This window comes from Lepisosteus platostomus, chromosome 8 (assembly GCF_059453375.1).
Source record: "Lepisosteus platostomus isolate fLepPlt1 chromosome 8, fLepPlt1.hap1, whole genome shotgun sequence".
Taxonomy (NCBI): domain Eukaryota; kingdom Metazoa; phylum Chordata; class Actinopteri; order Semionotiformes; family Lepisosteidae; genus Lepisosteus; species Lepisosteus platostomus.
The window spans coordinates 4,997,272-5,016,740 of record NC_142618.1 but is presented as its reverse complement, the minus strand read 5'-3'; the positions used below and the strand labels follow the sequence as shown (position 1 = coordinate 5,016,740).

Genomic DNA, 19,469 nt, shown 5'->3' with positions numbered 1-19,469 from the left:
CCAGAGCTTACTAACACTGAGTGGAAGCAGTCCACAGGTATCTTTATCAAAGGTGTAGGCTTTGTAACAGTTAATGAGAGAAAAAGCACAGTGATGGCATTAACTAATACAGAATGGCCCATGCACTATACAACAAGGATTTTTTTAGTCTTTCTCCAGTCCTCTTGGGTTTCATGCCTGCAGCTTTTTTGCAGCCACTTTTGCGACTTTTGTTGCTGCTACTCCAGCATTTCCCTGGCACTTGCCTAGCTCCTCTCTTCCAGATGTAACCATTGCTACAGGCTTGTTGCGGCTAGCAGTAGGGGCTGTGTAAATGTCACTTGTACCTCCATCTCACTGGCTGCGCTCTGCAGAGCACGAAATTAAATCTGGCAGAATTTTAAGGCCCTGTGTCATGTAAAGCCGGGCAATCTATAAATTCAAGAGCATATGTTATGACTACATCACGACACACACGCTTTTTATTCCCTTGTTTATGGGTGCACACAGAAGTAATCGATTTCAGACAAAAACCCGAAAAGCCACATGCAAATAAATTTGGTGGCGCTGTAAAAGCAAAGTTTCAGATGATATTGTAACAAGGTTTGTGCCCTCAATCTTGCGCTATTCATTTGTTTTCTAACAGAATCACTTTACACAAAATGATTGAGTATTTACAGTTTATACTTCATATCTGTTTGCATCTGATGGCTACAGTATAAAAATGTATCAGAATTACTTTGTCATATTTTGATTTTCAAGTTCCTGAATCTGCTATGTGTACTGTACATTGCCATTGGCTTAAAGATCACGCTAAGGCTCCTGATTTAGATAAGGAAACATCAGTCAACACAGCTTGATTAATGAAACTATTTTTATTGTCAGTTTTATTCCCCTGATGCCCTAATCTGCATGGCTGTTATATTAACTGATGGCTTCCCTTTTCAACTACCCCACACAGAAGAATCGTGGCACAGGTCTTGATGTTAGCAAGTCGGTGTCAGGGTAAAACTGTGAATTTGTTTACACACTGTACTTTTACACATAAATCATTTAGCATCAGTACGCTAGCATTGAAATTAAGCAGAATGTTACAAAACCTCTAATCCTTACTCTTCAGTTTTATAAGTTCAAATGGCTCTAGGCATCCTGCGAAAAACTGAAGAGTAGGATTTGTTCGGACTACAGGAGAAAATTAAAAAACCTAATACACGTTATTCCCAATGCTGGCAGTTGTGAATATGTTGTATTTTGTATAGAACGTGAATAAAAGCATACTTTTATAAACGACAACGTCAAGGAGAATAATTACACCCAGAAGACCATTTGAAGAATGTTGCCTTGTTTCGCAAGACTGCAAACAAGGCCAGGCCTGGTCAATAGTGGGACAGGAGCCAATGAAAACCAGGTGGCTACTGTACGTGGTTTTGGTGGACCACTAGTTGGAATGGTTCCAATGTCCAAAACAAGAACCTAGTATTGTGACGGGACACTGTGCTATAGGAATAGGGGTCACATTTAAATCACATTTAGATTACATTTGGACAGCTCCTGCAGCATGTAGTGTATAATGGATCCTGATTGTGGAATCTGGAGAGGAAAGCCCTCGGTTTAATAAGATTATTATTTCTTAAACCAAAAACGGTAACAGATACACAGATGTTTTAATTTGTGAGCAAGTCACACTGCTAACACCACAATTATCTTGCAATTACAGTAACCGTGATGAGCTCCCCTTTCAGCTGATGAACAGGCAGAAGAGTGTGGCTCCCTTTCCGCTTTGCTTACTTCATGCACGACTCTGCGGCGATGAAAGAAACACCGATGTGCTGAAATGCTGGAAAAAATCGTAAAAATTCCACCGATCCTCCCGGTAAGCCTATGCAATTCTAATTTCTTTTTTAATTAATCAGTCAAGTGAAAAACTACTTGTGCCTTAAAGCAGGCAAAAATAACAGAGAATTGGGGAAATGCATTTAAAGTGAAAACCAATGTTATAGTCTGTTATAGGAACTAGTCTCAGACTTTTGTCATCTTGCATCTCCCAGCATTACAGTATATATTCTCTCTTCTTACATCAGGGTACCAAGAGCCAACCCAATTTTACTGTACCCAAATCATTTCAAAGCAGCCCCTCTCTTTCTTCTAGTTTTTCCTGGAATGAATCTGTGCTGGTTCCAGAGAGACAGCACTCAGATCACTCTTATCCATATTTTTTACACAATTGCCCATTAAACAGATGTCAAAAACGATATGGATAGCCATTGTCTTTTACACTTCTCTCCTGCAATCTCTGGAGATTAAGCATTTTACCGTAAGCCAAATAAAGATCACAATCCAGTGATGCAGGATCCATGTTGTCTAGCCTGGATAATAAGAAAAGCTGCATCACAATAACAGATGACCCTCCTAGCTAAATAAGCACTTCCTGTTGCTATAGAAATGTGAGCCTCAGACATCAAAGACTACCTCAAAATGCATCCCCAATGCTTCTATGCCCAGCAAATTAGAAAGAATTTCAGAGTAGCCTATCATTTATTAATCAACCATGTTCATACTTTCACTTGGCAGAAAATATAAAATGCGCTGCTAGCTAGAGAATAGAGAACGGACCACCAAGGTGTCATGCTATTTAGCCATTTTGCCAGCGCACCATCAGTGACATTAACACACTGCTTCAATCGTTACTCTCAAATATATTCCTTCTCCGCTTGAATTCAGAAAGTGCCCTTACTGACATGCTAAGTGCTGCGCGGTTTAAAATCAAGGTTGGATGGTATGGATTTATGATTATAAGAAATTGCTTTTGGTGGCTCTGCACTGCTTGTGGCCTGACTACAAACTGTGTGATGTAGTAAGATACCATGAGCAGAAAAAGTCTCCTTATCTTTGTGCTCTGCAGCCTCCTGAGCTGAATCTCAGCCTTAGGCAGGTTCTATCACACCAGTCACTTTGGCACGTATAATGAAAATGCTCATGATAGGTGAGCCACACAAAATCAATCCACTAAGAAGACACAGCTACAGTACAGAAATGCACTGCAAAAATGTGTTGCTCTAACGCGAAAGACGTGTGAATAACTCTCCCTTCCCATTCAACTTTTGAAATGGAACAGACCGTTTTATATTAGGAAACATTGTTTTTACAGCACTCAGATATTTAAAAAATGGTGTACAAGCAGATACATTTAGATAGAGGAAATCTGGTATAAGCCTCGACCTAAAATTCAATCCATCTTAAATCAGCTTCTGTTACTGTGTCCCCCATCTACTGTACAAGTCCAGAAAACACAAGGTTATTTACAATCTTGTAGTTAGTGTTTTGTAATTTGTCCTCACGCAGAGATTACACTGACTGGACCCCTCCTGTAGTAGGCTTAGAGGTTCTGGCAGTTCAGATGGGGAAATTATGAACAGTGAATGGCTCTAGCCCTGAAGACCCTTTGGTTTCCATCAATGAACCACAGTCTATGTAACAGTGATTTCATTTGTTTGTTTGTACACACAATGATTTGAAGTAGGGAAACAATACTTTTTAAGTTTCCAGGACTCATTTTCATTAAAATTACGTAATACCAATAATTACGAACCCTGTTTCTGAAATAAATATAGGAAAAAAATATTCCTATGGAAATGCTTGTTTCACAAACCGCAGAACCTTATTTTCCCCATTAGGTACTAAGTCCGAATTCACCATTCAAGCACACTTCAGGCAATACAGAGGCTTTACTGTTCTTTGACAGGGGCATGCACATTTGTTTTCATGCTATGATATCCCTTTCATACATGAGGAGTAAATGATATTTAAGGGAATTTTGGCCATAATGTACAGAAGCTATGAGCCTCGCTAGGACAAGCACACTGAAAGCAGACAGATGGATGACTCATTGTAACCGAGAATTAAAAGAACAGATATTTTAGTAAGTCACCTTGCCCAGAAAAACAACAATTGGAGTACATACTGATTATAAATGATCTTTACTTCTGAAGCCTTTTAGTTACAGTACAGAGGGACATATGATTGTTTGTTCTTTGCTCAATGGATACAATTATAAATTCTAATAAAACATCACCATGAAAAGTAATTTTAAAAAGAGCTCACAGTTTTGTTTTGCACAATACTAATGATAATAATATAAAACTATAAAGGACCATTACATGGTGTAAAATGATTAATCCTGAGTTGACTGAAACCATTGATCACAAAAAACCAAAGCCAATGTCTAATTCCTTAGCAACATTTTCTATTTCCAAATAAATACATTAGAAAATGAGAAAGGTTACAAATGAGAGGTTTCAGCTACCCTGGCTCATTTTCTTCTTAGACGCTAATTCATCCAAGGATCTCATGCTTTTATTATTAAATCCAAAGACCAAATTAAAACATTCAAATTCACAGAGAAGAGATTTACAGTGAAGATTGAGATAACTAAATTGTGTCCCTTTTGTAAGTGCTGAAAGATCTGGAGATGTAAGGTTCACTAACAATGGAGCAGACTGTGGACTGTACACAGACACTATTGCAACCAAAGATACCCACAAATCCCAAGGCACCCTGAAGCTGAAAAAGACACAATGAACTGAGCCAGGAAAGGATCCTCTTTTCAGAATAAAAAGACTGGAAAAAAATGCAGAAAACTCAAGTTAAGTAAGGATGCCAAGTGCAGTGTGAATGAATGAATCTTTGTGAAAGATAAACATTGTATAGTTTAAAAAACAATCCGTGAGATTGGTATTTTCATTTCAAAAAGAGAAACACATTTATTGCAAAACTCTACCAGGTATTCTGAATTTGACTGAAAGGTGAAGACATAGTGTTTATCGTCAACATCTTGAGAACTTAAAGAGTTTGCTTTTATTATTAAATTATTATACTTTAACATTAATGATACGTACAGTATATGGATTTTTGTATAGCTACTGACTATTCTGGTCACCACAACTTTACTTATGTTCAGTACAGGTCAGCTATAGGCAAGCCTAGATCAAAGACCTGGAGGAAATGGTACAGGTGGCTGCATACTGTATACTGAAGAGCCCTTTAAGTACAAGATATAAACAGACAGACAGACAGACAGAGACAGAGACTTGTGTGAAAGATGCCATATGGTAATGAAATTATCAGCTACATTGTCAGTGGGCGATTACGAGACTTCAAGACAGCTTATCACAAAGCTTTCAGCCACTTCTGCAATCTCATTGTTCATCAGCTGTTGAAGGAACATCACCATGAATATGAGGCCAGTTATCTCCAGCACTGCAGTGTCAGGACCCGATTTCTCATTCACATTTTAAACTAATTTAATCTAGCCCTCCCATTATAACAATTGGTGTCAGAGCTAGACAACCTTAGACATGCCCCCAAATATTACAAAATTAATACACACATAGTTGTATAACTATGTTCATGTTTCTGCTGTTTGTTTTCATTTCTCTAGGCCAGGTTTTGCGATGGTTCTCTTTTCATGTGGGGCAGAATTTTGCTTTGGCCCAGCCACTACCTTCTGACCCTCCCTCTGCAGAATGTTAAAGGTGAACAACAGCAGCAACAACTAAAAAGCTTGGATGGATGCTCATGGCATCCAAAAGCATCACAACAGTTACATTACATGAATCATATACATGATCCTTGAAGGACAGCCACAATGACCATTGCCCTGGAGTAGCAGCAGCAAACAACAGCTTCTCTCAAGGGTTACACAGAAACACTTCTGAATGGCACAGCTACAGTATGCAAAGTACGGTCTTGCCACATCAACACAGCCATCTTTAACCCACTGCACGAAACGCCTATGGCCTTTTTCACTTCTTCTCAAATAGCAATCTGAAAAACAGCCCAAATAGATCATTCTAGAAAAATGAATGGGTGACAATAACAAAAATGAGGACATGTTTCAAGAACAATTTAAGGTGTATCAGTGGGGGTGTTCTATAAGTAGCCTCAAAGACTACTCCGAATATTACTTGAAATGGGTTACCTATAGCAAAAGAAAGTTTTTGTGAAAAAAAAAACATGCACATCAATTAATCTATACAATCTAACTATATGTTTTGCAGAACACATCAATTACTCCACCATTATTAAAGATTCGTAGAGATGGAGGATCTCTGATCTTTGGTGTTTCCAGGAATCCCAAACCATCCCAGCAGGGCCTCTGGTGCTCTGGTCGATATCCATCTGAAAACAGGCCAAACCCCTGAAGAAGAGGAGCGACGATGCTCTTTAAAAGTGAAGAATGGGAATAAGTGGATCTTTCCATATGTTGAAGAAAATTAACGTTCCACCATTCAGACCATAAAAGCTTTAAATTAACTGCATTTCTGGTTGTTTCATGCAGTACAAGAAGTACCTTTTCTCCTCTGTTACTGAGATACCTGCAGTTTGTGTCTCAAATGATAAAGAGATGAGAATTAAGTGCAGGCTGGTAATCTATCAAAAGCTTTATGACGTGTAAATCTGGGAGAAATGCAAATTAATGATTTTAAAGATGACAGAATATCTATAAGGTTACAATGAAAAGACTTAATTTGTGAGTTTCTAAACCACATGTGTGCTTAATACCACAGCTTTTGAGTTTCCTTTGATATCGCTACTGACACTTTTATCTCCCTGATAGTCATCTCTCAACATAGGGAAGACCTAGGGGACTTGTTTCAATGCCTTTCAATATGGCATGTTTCCAGAGGAGTCAGGTCTGCTGTTTTTCTAGCAAAATCCCTATACAATTCATCAGAGAACTTCAACAACTGTCTAAAATTACACCGAATTGTTAATTACTAGTTACTTGAATGCTCCTCAGAAGATTTACCTGTTTCTCAATTACACCCATGAATTGAAATGAGCAAGTCAGGATTCTAAGCATTCTAGAACTGTATTCATCTTTACATTGGTCCTTGAGAAATTAATTATTCTAGTGCACCACAGGATAAAGTTAGAATGCATTTTCCCCCAAAACTGCAGAACAGTAAATCATCATTGAATATAAAGTTCCATTACAAATGTTTTGTTTTTGCACCCCATTGATTCTCAAGATGTAAGTAGAGATCAGCAACAGAACATGGGGGTGGTGGGGGGTTAAATACTTCATAACTTTAGTTTCAGTACTGACGCATATGCTGAGACCCAAAAATCATGATCACAAAAAAGTGAACCATAAAGGTGCCCCCAATAAAAAGCAGAAAGACAAAACCATCACAGTTTCCATATGGAATAAAACTGGAGACTGTGTTATCTAGAACAAAAGGTGACAAACGAAAGAACGATATTTGGCCCATCAGGCCTGTTTGGTAGTGAGTAGGTATTTGTATCCAAGCATCTCATCCAGCTGTCTCTTGACTTGGCTTCGACACCACGGCTGGGGAGCTTGTTCCATACTCCCACAACCCTCTGGGAACTGCAGTGCCTCTTGCTCTCGGTTTCAACCGCACTTCCAAATTCCAAGCGAGTCCTCTGGTCTGCATTTCACAGCACGTTCTGATCTGTTCTTTTTACTACCATTAACAATAGAAACAGGAAATAAAACCAGAAGATTGCAAATGAAACACATTTTTTGCTGTTCGACTCTTTGCTTTTTAATTGGTTTGAATGCGGAGACAAGGTGCGTGGGCATGCAGCTGACGTGCATTACACTGCAGCCGACGGGAGTTACAGTAGGTCACAAATAGTGCCAAAAATACAAACACCTTGTCCCATAGTATTAACTTACTGTATAACACTGCCCTTGGATTTGTGCAGACACAAGGTATGCAGTCTTTGTACTTGTGCAATGACCATCCATATAAAAGAATAGTGCACAAAAATGGGTGGACACTAAAAGGCATGAGACTGTAGGACCACAGACCACAGCGTTCTAGTCCACAAGCCGTGCTGGCAGATGTCACAGTCTGATCAGTGTGGATCAATAAGAAGCCCACAGTCCAAAACTGTACCTCTTTATATGGATGTGTATGTTAGAAGCTCATAACTGGTCCACTATGATCATATTTCAATGCAAGCAAACAACTAGGGTAGACATTCCAAAAACTCTAATCTGTAGAAAGTCACATTACTTATCAGCTCACTGCGTGCATGCATTGTATCGCATTAGAAACAGATGCTTACTGTATATTTTTCTATCTTCAGCAGCCAGCTGGGAAAACAAGTTTCATTTTGCTGTTCTTGAGGACATGGTGACAGTGGTCACAGCGAGAACACAGATGATCTGTTATAAAACTGAGGGTCACAAGGAAATTATCCAAAAAATAAAACATAAATATAATACATTATACCATCTCTATTAAAATGGTAAAAAAGAAAAACATGTATATGCAAATAAGAAGTGGACTGTCCTTCTCTCTTAAACAGATATGTTTGTGTTATTTTCAACATCAATTATTAAAAGAAAATGATTGAACCAGCATCAGCTTTCTTTTGCAAGGTCACTCAGCTTTACTTTCTCCAGTATTTGGTCTCCTAGGAAATGAGCCCTAACACAAAAAAAATAAGGCCCAGGTGCATATTATAGTACATCTTAGAAACAACTGTCTTCTATCTGACTAGAAAAGAAAAGCACATACTGTATAACACCTCCTTATGGTGTTAACTCAGCATCTTCTTGTACCTTATCTAAATATTATCTAACACCTTCATGCAATATGTCTAATTTGGCTATTTATAATTTTAACTTAAAATAGCAGGCTACTTTCATATGGTGTGTGATGCATTAAATGGTCTCACTCTAAACCCAATTATCTTAGAAATCTGTCGACCTGTTCCACATAGCAAAACTCTCGGTGGATTTAATAAATAGCTGAGACTAACGCCGGTGCTCTTGCTTGGGAAGATGGCAGCTCTCGAAAAGCTCAGAGGAGATTCCCTACTGGTGCTGGCAGAAGAGCCCCAGCAGGGTCAGCGGGAACTGTGCAGGGACTCACATTGCTGCTGCTGTACGGCCCGAGGTTGAGCTGACTGCACTGCTCATGAATCTGGAGAGGGAGAACTCAGTGATGATCTGTTCTTCTGCACCTGATCCACTATTCCAGCAAACCTGCACTGAAACCGAGATCATTTTACAAGCCCTACAACACGCTTGCTTCCCAATTTTGCTAATAATTAACAAAAAAACTGATCTACTTTTGGACAGCGGTAATGTTTCTTTCTTGCTGTTTTGGTGGTTTGTAGACGTGTCAGGTGAGAGTTCCACTTTTTTTCTTAACTCTTAAAAGACATCTAGTTACAAATTCTTTCTGAAAACATACTATGCTTCCAGCACATAACACTGCAAATGTTAACTGTCTGTTTTACACTTCCATACAAGTAATGCAACATTTTCCTTTTTTATTGTCCTTATAACTTTTTTTTTATCTTTAACTCACATGCCTAACATCTAAAAATACCCATTCCCTGAAGCAGTAAATCTGTATACTATGTAATTAGTTCTCTACTTTACGTCTTCAGTAGGCCTAAACCGATATTCTCGGCATTATTCTGTGATTCATCATCCACCTACAGAATTAACAAGTAGGACTCATTGCTCACAAACTGTAACATTCGAATTGTTGACTTGAGATGGGTAGAGACAGGGCAAGGCAATCTCTACTCCCATGGGTCTGATGGTTTGAACGTGTACTGTATACTAAATTTCTAATTCATTTTTTCTAATCAATTTCTTAAAAATTAAATAATTTTGTTTTAAAAAAGATGCACTTTAGATTAAGTGGTACATAGAAAGGGTTGAATGGAACACCCTGCAACACATTGGTGAAAACTCCAGTGTTAAGTACTACACTCTCTTTTAAGTTCTAGTCTCCCTTCCACAAATATTGTTAAATCTCAGTTTGCTTTGCTTTTTCACATTGCTTGCACAATTTTTCATACTGTAAACTCTCTGTTTAACAGACAAAAGCTGCTAAGGGGAATTTTGTCTATAAAATCATAAATACCAGACTTTGGCCCACAATAACCGGGAAATGAACAATTAATGAAACAAGGTATAAATAACTACTACATAGTTGTAAAATTCAGGAATATCTATGTTGTGCTGAATAGGGGTAGGTCAATTGCCTACAATGGGTGCTGTCTCTGATAGGCTTTGTTGAATTTTAAACAGTATATTTAAAACACATTAAAAAAACTACCTGTCATGCACATCTACTTCAGTAGATGATAGCAAGGTTGCTAATATTAAATATTATTTAAAGTTATTTTTAGGCTCGCTTTAGAGGAAAACTCTGAAATTGGCACAATGGATGCAAACTTTAACACTGGCTTCCCTAATAACACCGCACCAAAGTGTCTCATTATAGCTTCGACTTCAGGCCAGTATCCAATATACTGTATAATGGCTATTCCATGCCTGCAGATAAAGCCTTTGTCACACTACAGGACTCGACACGACTTCTGGTCGGAGAGCATGTCAAATTTAAAGACTACAGTTGCTGAATCTCGCCGCCTTTTCTGTCCCAGAGGGTGTAAAATTATACTACTAGGAAATCGCATAGGGTGACTAATTACAAGATTCACTCACGGCTTTTCATCACGGTTCCAAACCTCGTATTGCGCCGCGAAAGTACCGCGAGGTCGCCTCATTCTGGCAGCCAATCAACGTGGAGAACACCGGAAAAAGAGGAGGAGCGCCGCACGACAGTAAACAAACAACAAACACGAAACACCGAACAGACGTCTGTGCTGGCCCCTAAGTTCGACGAGCCTCTCCTCCATTTGCACAGTCCAAAACACTCGCTTTTCTTCTTTCTTTCCGGCCGCATTGTACTTCAAGCTGAGCGCTCATTGGCTGTTGACTGTCGCAGACACAAGAGCCCACCCCAACGACTTGCGACTGGCTGGATTTTGTCGTGACGAGTCGCGATGAGTCGTAGGGGCTGTTAAGAGCGCTATGACTGAGTCGCTGGGGGTGTCACACTACACAACTGACGGTAACGCGCTGCGACTCTTTATAATTCGCTGTGATTTTCTTACGACTAAAAGGCTACGACTGAAAATCCTAGGAAAAGTCGTGTAGTGTGACACCGGCTTAAATGACACATACAGACACAGAGAAAAAATAAGAAAAGACGATGTGAATTGTGATCAGATTTTAAATTAAACTGAGAGTCTGCGCTTGTTTTTTATTGATTCAGTATGTGTGTTTCAATGGAAGAAGCAGAGGTTAATCCCCCACTGAAAAGCTGAAGAAAGAAGGCCCAGCAGCTGAAAGATTGTGATTTTTCTTTCGAATTTCACCTGATTTAGGCTCAACAACCCCAAGTTTGCATTTTCTTCCTTCTACTTTTCAGCATAGAACCAACGTCTAATTTTTTTATATCGATCTAGTCTTCTACGAAACTCATATTGAGAAGGATAAGTGAAATCCAGAGACAGGCTATGTGTAACTACAGACATTTCTTTCTTTCTTTCTTCAATATGCCAACGCATACTGTTCAGAAACAGATGTTGCAGTGGTTGACCTCTGAAACAATTGTATCAGGACAGTCAATTAATATGAAAAATTAGCCCTGAGTAAACATTTACTTTGGACTTATTAATTCCTGCATCTCTCTGAGCTATCCCATTAATATCCTGAGCAGCAAGAAAAAAGGGGAGCTGTCAATGGACGTTAGATGAAGCACAAGAAAGTGGCCTAGTGTTTATTTATAGATAATGGTCCTTCTCTTTTTGAAAGGGATAATCTGTGGATAATGTAGTACATTATGAAGAATGACCCAGCTACAGATATGTCAAGTGTTGATTTCTGCTGATAAACCAGTGTCAAAAGGCCTGGTCTTGAAATTGACTGGTGTAATGGCATTTTGCAACGTTAACATCTCTCTTCTTCACTGCTTTCAAATATTACCAGACCATTTAACCACAAGATTGCATGTTACTTGTTTTCTTTTTGAAATATGTGCTTTTATCCGCCCATCCATTTTCTAACCCCTTTCCCAGTACTTCTAGCCACTTTCTGTCCTCGGACCAAGGAGGGATAAACTCTGGACAGGATGCCAGTCCATCACAGGGCACTCACAGACACAGACACACACACTCCCACCAGGGCCGATTTTCCCAGAAGCCTACAGTACTAACCTACCAGTATGTCTTTGGACTGTGGGAGGAAACCAGAGCACCCAGAAGAAACCCAAGACAACACAGCAAGAATGTAGAAACTCCAGACAGACAGCACCCCAGGTTTGGAATTGACCCTACTGCCCCAGCACTGCCAGGCAGCCATGCTAACACAGCAGTCTGAGTTTTTATCCCCCTTCAATTAAAATATGTCAAAAGAATGGCCGACTGACCGATATTTTCAACTTAAGTTTACAATGTTGTTTCACGTTCTCCAGGGTATCTCTAATAAACTACAACTGATAAATGACAATCTATAATCTATATAAGATGTTTACAATCAATATAAAACTAAACAGGGTTGTCTTCAGAATACCTCTTGCTTAAATTAGCCCAGCTCTATTTCCCTTTATATGAATTATGTCGATAAATATAAATGTGTTTTATTTCATTTTGTGTGTTTCATGTAAAGGCAAAATAACAACAACAGGTTTCAGTGATTAGAGAGACAAACTCCACTGTTACACATGCTAAATTGGTTTTATTTTGAGAAAGCCACCATTTCTGTTTTTTAGCATTTTTCCAAACTAAAAAGTAAATACTCGTAAACAGGTATTTGAAACAGAAACAGACAGAACATATTTTCTTTCTTGCTATAAAAACCCAGTAAATTATATATAGACTGTTAGGTCAAGGAGAGGAACAATCGCTGAATCATTTATCCTATACATACATTCAATAGCACTGCTGAGAAGCCACACATGTGAGCAAATGAGATCTGATTAGCAGTATATTGCAGGGAAGATAAAAGGAAGTCACTTGTAATAAAATGCTTTTTTGATAATGTTCTCTCCAACTGCTTCAGGCTAGTGATCCATAACTTATTATCCAAAAAAGTGAAGAATAAAAGTGCTATTGAACTTTTCTTACTGTCTTCATTAATTTTCAACAGAACACTATTTGCTACAGCCATTCTGTGATGAATTTGCAGTGAGCCTTTTTCTGAAAAATCTGCTGTGTGTGCCTATAAAATGTTTTATGCATCTGATGAAAATGATAGAGTTCCTTTTGCCATTTGGAAAACACACTGAACGCTGCAAACAGAACACGCTAACAAGTTAATCAGATTGTAATCAAAGGGTCACTCAGTGTACAAGACTAAAAATCCTTATTAGGTCAGGGGGCGAACTGTGGAACGGGAGATTTTATCACTCACCCACAGACAGTGGAATGGCCATATGGGTGCAGGTTCTGTGACAAAGATTCAGACTCAAATATGAACCTCCACCTGAAAATTATTATGTTCCTTTATGATGTCTGCCTCCTTTCTTAATCTATTTCAGTCCAAATGCTTCTTAGATGCAGATTTTACTTTTCTCACAAACGTTGAAAGATTAATCATAAACCTAATGAACGACAAACCTGGACACACTGGAAACCACTGACCTTTCATTTGAATCCATACATACAAAACCCAAAATAAAAGCACAATGAAGCTGATACATACAGTAGCATGTGCTGTACTGTATGTGATATTCACACTGAAATGGCATTGTCGTATTATACCCATGAAAATGCATTATTCTGTGTAAATATTTCAAAGAATGGAAAATACATTGCAGCGGTTTATTATGTTGGTTTGTGCGGTAAATGAGCCAGAGGCATTAAAGAGAAGTAAAGAAATGAAGAAAAAAATAATTGGTGCCACCTTTGTACTGCAAAGCCTTTCCTTTATGAATCCTGATAATCACAAGCACAGTATCCTTCCCCAGCCATCTCAGCCCAGTTCCTTGGGAACGAAGCAGGATTCTCTATTTCCTTCACAATGTAACATTCCATTTCCTATGCATGGAAACCGACATATACTGTGCATTAATTAATACTTAAGATGTTTGCAAGTGTAATTGCGTTGTAAAACATATCTGGATTAAAACATAAAATAATACTATTAGATAATACTTCAGCTTCAGTACTTCAGTAATGATTACAGTCTAAAATTAAAACATTTCACCCCTTAGACTGCCAAGCAAGCAGTGTATATTTTACAGATACTATATTCAAGACCTGCTTTCACCTGCAAAAAAAAAAAAAACAGTGACACTGTTTGAACTCCACTTGAAACACTGGATTTCCACAGCACTAATGAATTTGATTAAACACACTCTTCAGTTCTGTCACTCTCCTTGTCAACATAAATCAAATCTGTAACAAAAGCATGCTGACATCATTAACACTCTCTGGGCAGAGAAAGGAAATGTGACTCTGCGGGCATTTTTTTCCCTATCCATTCTAGTTTTCCGAATTAAGCAGGACAAGGTGTATATTTCTTACTACACAACCTCAAAACAATTAAAACAGGGGCTTGAATTATTAGATATGTTTTTCTTTTTAATAGGGTGGGATAAATCTCACCGTTAAATTGCAGCGAGACGTTTTGTATAAAGTGGTGAAATCCCTTTGCACAAATCTGCAGTCGTGTAATGTAATCTTTCATTTGGAGCTCTTGAATAGACAGTCTCTTGAGGTCCTTTTCTTTCAGTTATTAATGGTACCCTAAGTCATTCCATCTGGGATACAGCAGCATGACGTGAGCGAATTCACTGCTTTAACCAGGTTCGAAATACAAAGGCACAAAACACATAAATGACTTCCCCTGAGTGTAAAAACACGTCTTGAAAATAAATCCGCAGCTGAACTAAGAAATTAAACCAAGACTCAAAGTGTCCCTGACCTCCAGTTTTACTGACAAATATAGGAAAGAAAGAAAAATGAGATAGAAGAGGCAACTACTGTACGTAGGGGAGTATCTCTTCCCACCCTATTAGCATACTTGACAACTTGGAACGCCACATGGATGAAAGCAGAAGTAGACTCTGTTTTCACAGAACCAGGATTCAATTGCCTCAAAATGCTATTGAGACAGCAGAATGTGTGTGCGATAGCCTTCCTACTTTTAGTTCAAGGTAGAGAGGGATCTTGCACTGGGTGAAATGTTAGCCTTTTCTTATTTGGAACCTTTTTTCATACTGCTGCACCAAAACAAAAATTGAACTTGTGCGTGAGCCAATGGTCCAGCTCCTAAATATTTAAAGGTGTTTCTTTTCTTAAGGTGCCCTAAGGGTTTGAGAATAAAACACTTTGTTTATCAGTAGAAGTTTAACAAGACAAACTGGTTACCTTCACTATTTGTCTTTTTTAATTAAGTTCAGTCACGTTGTGTTTTAACTTGGGAGAGAAAAAAAAACATTGCCAGTCTTTAACAAAATGTTTTTTTAGACCTTTCTGACATTAAATACACTCTTGTGTGCTTAAAGTATATTATTTCTACAACCCACCCATTATCAGGAAGCCAGATGTGTGTTATACATATGTTTTGATATATTGTATATATTGTATTTTGATACCCATTTTGATTTGGAGCATTGAAGGCATTCACACTTCATGAAATATAGCTGACAATGTGATGAAGAGATTCGAGTACAGCTTAAGAGTTGTAAATTACTCCACAGTACTCCATAAACTCAGTTAAAAAATATTTTGATCTGCAGTGTTGCGATACGTATTTTACAATTCACTGAATACTTCTTCATACCTTGCAAGAGGTCAATGGAACCCCTGTTTCGATCCATACCATCTTATAATAAATACTTAATCATAAAGAAAAGAGTCGCTTCTTCAAGACGCCTGCAACAAGGTTCGTTAGCTACTGTGATATTTTCTCCTAAACATTTCTCTGCAGACACTAGCAATTGTTTTAGTTACTATAAAGGATTGACCAAGACATCTGAGGTGTGCAGTTCAAACTGGCATGTCCGGACTGGTCTGTGTATAGTAACAGCTCATGATTATTCCATCATCTATTCTCTGACCACTTTTTCCGATTCAGGATCGCGGAGGAGCCAGAGTCTGTCATGAAAGGCACAAGGCAGGGTACACCCTGGATGGGACACCAGTCCATCACAGGGAACACACAGACACGTACAGTACCTGTAGACACCCACACACACACACACACACACACACACACACACACACACACACACACACACACACACACCAGAGCCAACATCTTTGGCCTGTGGGAAGAAACTAGAGGAATCAGAGGAAACCCAAGGGAACATAAAGAGAACACACAAGCTGCATGCTCCATCCATGATTATTCAAAGCAATCCAAATCCACCGGACTTCAGGCTTTGGGGGGAAATTGCTAAGGAAAGACTGTGAGCTGACCTGTATTCCACAGAAATTCTTAAAGCAGTACTTATGGTAAGTCAGTGTTCCTTTTCAATATTGTCTTTTTTGGCACTGATGGAATTGGATGTGTATTTGGGACAACAGCCTCCAAGTTTTGCAGAGGTCCGCCGTTACGGAAGAAAACATGGGTGTTAAAATGAAACAGGATCTCAAAGTGAAATTTGCAGCTCTTCCCTACAGTGGGAACAATTCGCCTTCTGCAGATTCAATTAACCGCAGCTTGGCCCAAAAATGAATTCACCGATCACCGTCAAAGGTGAACATTTTCAAGACAAGAGCTTGCGCTCAAGCCTTTGCAAACCCCCGAGTTGAAAAGGAGCACCCATTTAATATTCTGCTCCTTCAAGAGTAGGGGGAAGTAAACCGACTCTGGCATCATAATGGTTGCGCTATCTCACATTAAATACCCGTGGCTACAACGCAAGAGGAAGTTGATGAAAACTAGTTCTCTTAAAGTCGAGAGACCGTATTTTCTATTTTCCTTTTTTTTCTAGTCATTCCTTTTGATCCTCATTCTACAACCTGCCGCCCTATCCCTGAACCGATGTTGTCCTTTAATTGGATTTCTTTTCATTCCCCATTAAGCAAAGATTATTGCATTCCAGATATCAAATCCTCCCTCACTTGACAGTCAGACAGATCGCAACCCTTGATTGGGTAAAGACGGCTTATGACTTTTGGAACAGATAATGCGACTCACGTGTCCTAATGCCCAGGGCTTTTTAATGCACAGGTGACAGCGTCGTTCAGAGGGCTGTGTTACTGGTAACTATTTTTAGTTTGAAGAGGAAACAAAGCACATTTTAGCAAAAAAATAAAAGGGCATTTGCAACAAAATCTGACAGCGTTTTTTTTTAACAACACATTAGTCCTGTACTTAAGTGCAAGCTATTTTAAGATTATACGTTTTAAATATATGAAAGGAGTTTTTTTTTTTTGCTTGAGCGTTAAGTGCCAAACGTATCTCACCCATAGAGGCAACGTTTAGTAAGCCAGCAGCATAAAAAAAAAACAATGTTTAAAACAAACTTAATAAAATATAGTTTTATACCTCATCGAAAGCATCAACAAATGAATAGTTCTTTTTCTTATTGTACATTAATCCATTGTTTTGTAGAAACGTATGTCATGGACAGCAACAATTCGAAATAGTATAATTCGGGGTAGTTTTTTTATATTAAATCATCTAAATATAATAGAAGACAATATTTTAGGCAAGGAAAAATTGCACGGTGGTATTAATTCCCTGTTCGCTGTAGGCACGATCTCTTACGTGGCTTATAAAACGGGGGAAAAGGCCAAATTATATAAAGCTGGCGAGGCTGACGCGTGGCGCACAAACCGCGAGTGGCGGTTCCGCGCAGGGGCTGAGCGTGAAGCCGGCACGTGCATCTTTGATTGCTTAACAAATACGGGCTTTAATTCTTGAGATCTGCACATTCTGCTCAGTCATTCGAGCATATGAAGGGAGCGCCTTATAATGATACTGTGTGCACATACAGTACACCTGCTCCAAGCGCGCTACTGTACTGTACATACGAAATGCCTTTCCGCTCCGGCTTGATTCAATATCTGGCGAGCAGACGTGGAAATTGAAAACCCATCCATCACCCAGGGTCCCCACTAAGCACTCGGTAGTAGGAAGGGTTCCGACCCTGAACATCACGTCTTTCACTTCTCATAGGGAATGTAACTTGTGTTACATACGGAATAATGCAGCCCTTAAAGCGAAAAAACAAATCCTCGGATTCATTTACTAATCGCTTAGAGCCTTCCTGTGTACCTTACACAGTGCACACTGGGTGGCTATTCAGTTTAAAACGGGCAATCATTGCTAGATTCTTATGACAGCAAAAGTGCTTTGTGTATAATTGCCTTTGGATGTTACAGTTGTTTCATTGCAGCGTCTCCCTTTGTCAATTATCAAGACTTTGCAAAGGCATCAGCAACTGATGCCGACTGAAACGTCAACACAAGCGAAGGTGTCAGTCCGGGGGCTGCATTCATTTTCCAGAAGCCACATCGCACGCTGGTGTCCGGAATTATATTACGGTAGACCGAAACACCACTCGTGTACTTGTGTATGTTTCGTTTGCACTAAAACCACCACGATCTTCGTCGGTCCGTTTTGCCGTTCACGGAATCGCATATCACGTTTCTTTGTTTTTCCTCAGACCAGTTTCGGTTGTCGCTCACGACGTGCGCCGTGATGTATGAACCCTTCATCCAGTATTGCACCATGCGAATGTACTGTGAATACAAAGGCACGCTACACGTTTCACGATCCGAGGCGAAGTATTCGATCCCGAACAGCCAAAAATATGAACGAGCTGATGAAACACCAGACGTCGGTCAGCGCTTGTACAGTCCGCGCAGCAAAAGAATGAACCACACGCGAAGAGAAAATAACGTAACAAAACAAGCGCAGGAAACAGAGATGGTCTTACCTCTAACAGCTTGGTCAACCACAGAGCATGTGAGCAGCAGGAATGCGGCTAATCCTGAAAAAGTGTCCGGGTCGCCTCTTGGCTAAGCTTTCTAAGAGACGTGCTGTATTTACACAGTAGGGAGACGTCTAGTGAGTGTGGACGGTGGTGAGACACATTCCGATCGCTACTGCCTGTACCTGAGAGTGATGCTGCAGAGCACCAAACGTCTCGAAAGATGAGAGGAAACTACACAGAAGAAGGCAAGACGCCTCGAAGACCCGGCACGGATACTGGCTTCTGGAAGACGACGTGTCGTGCTCTTGTGTGTTACTCTGGCGACTCGCTGACCAATTACTGTATTCACCGCGATAAATACAATTAGGGCTTTAGCTCTTCACTGTACTCCACCTGTCGTGCAAAAAATGTAATGTATGCCACTTTATTTGAATTTGAAAATCGAAGGTAAAGGATTTGCCTACACGTTTTTTCTTCGTTTATTTGTCTCTCATCTGTGCAGCATACAGTATGATACAGTATGATTATAGGGAGAAGATACAGTACATAGACATTATAAGGTAAAGGTATAAACTTTAAGAAGCAGCACTTTTAATTTAACTAAACTTTTCTAATGAAATTAGATCCTGGGATTTATGTAAATGTATGTATTGTTTATTACCCCCCTGACCGACTAGTAATAACATAACATTTTAATAGGGTCCTATATTGAAACAGGCTTTCTTAAGACTACAGTACATTGGCTATTGTCAA

General features: G+C 39.2%; 1 protein-coding gene across 4 annotated transcripts in view; it reads right to left on the bottom strand.

The window, feature by feature from the left end:
* dlgap1a (discs, large (Drosophila) homolog-associated protein 1a) overlaps nt 1-19,264 on the bottom strand; it is a 245,718-nt gene extending 226,454 nt beyond the window's left edge. For 2 of the 4 annotated variants that reach the window (XM_088642177.1, XM_088642181.1), the window contains exon 1: nt 18,720-19,256. The gene's annotated coding sequence lies outside the window, so the exon portion shown is untranslated. Of the gene's footprint in view, nt 1-18,719 lie in introns of all 4 variants that reach the window. The other 2 variants (XM_088642182.1, XM_088642180.1) reach the window with 2 other exon arrangements.
* Between the last annotated feature and the right edge of the window lie 205 nt (nt 19,265-19,469).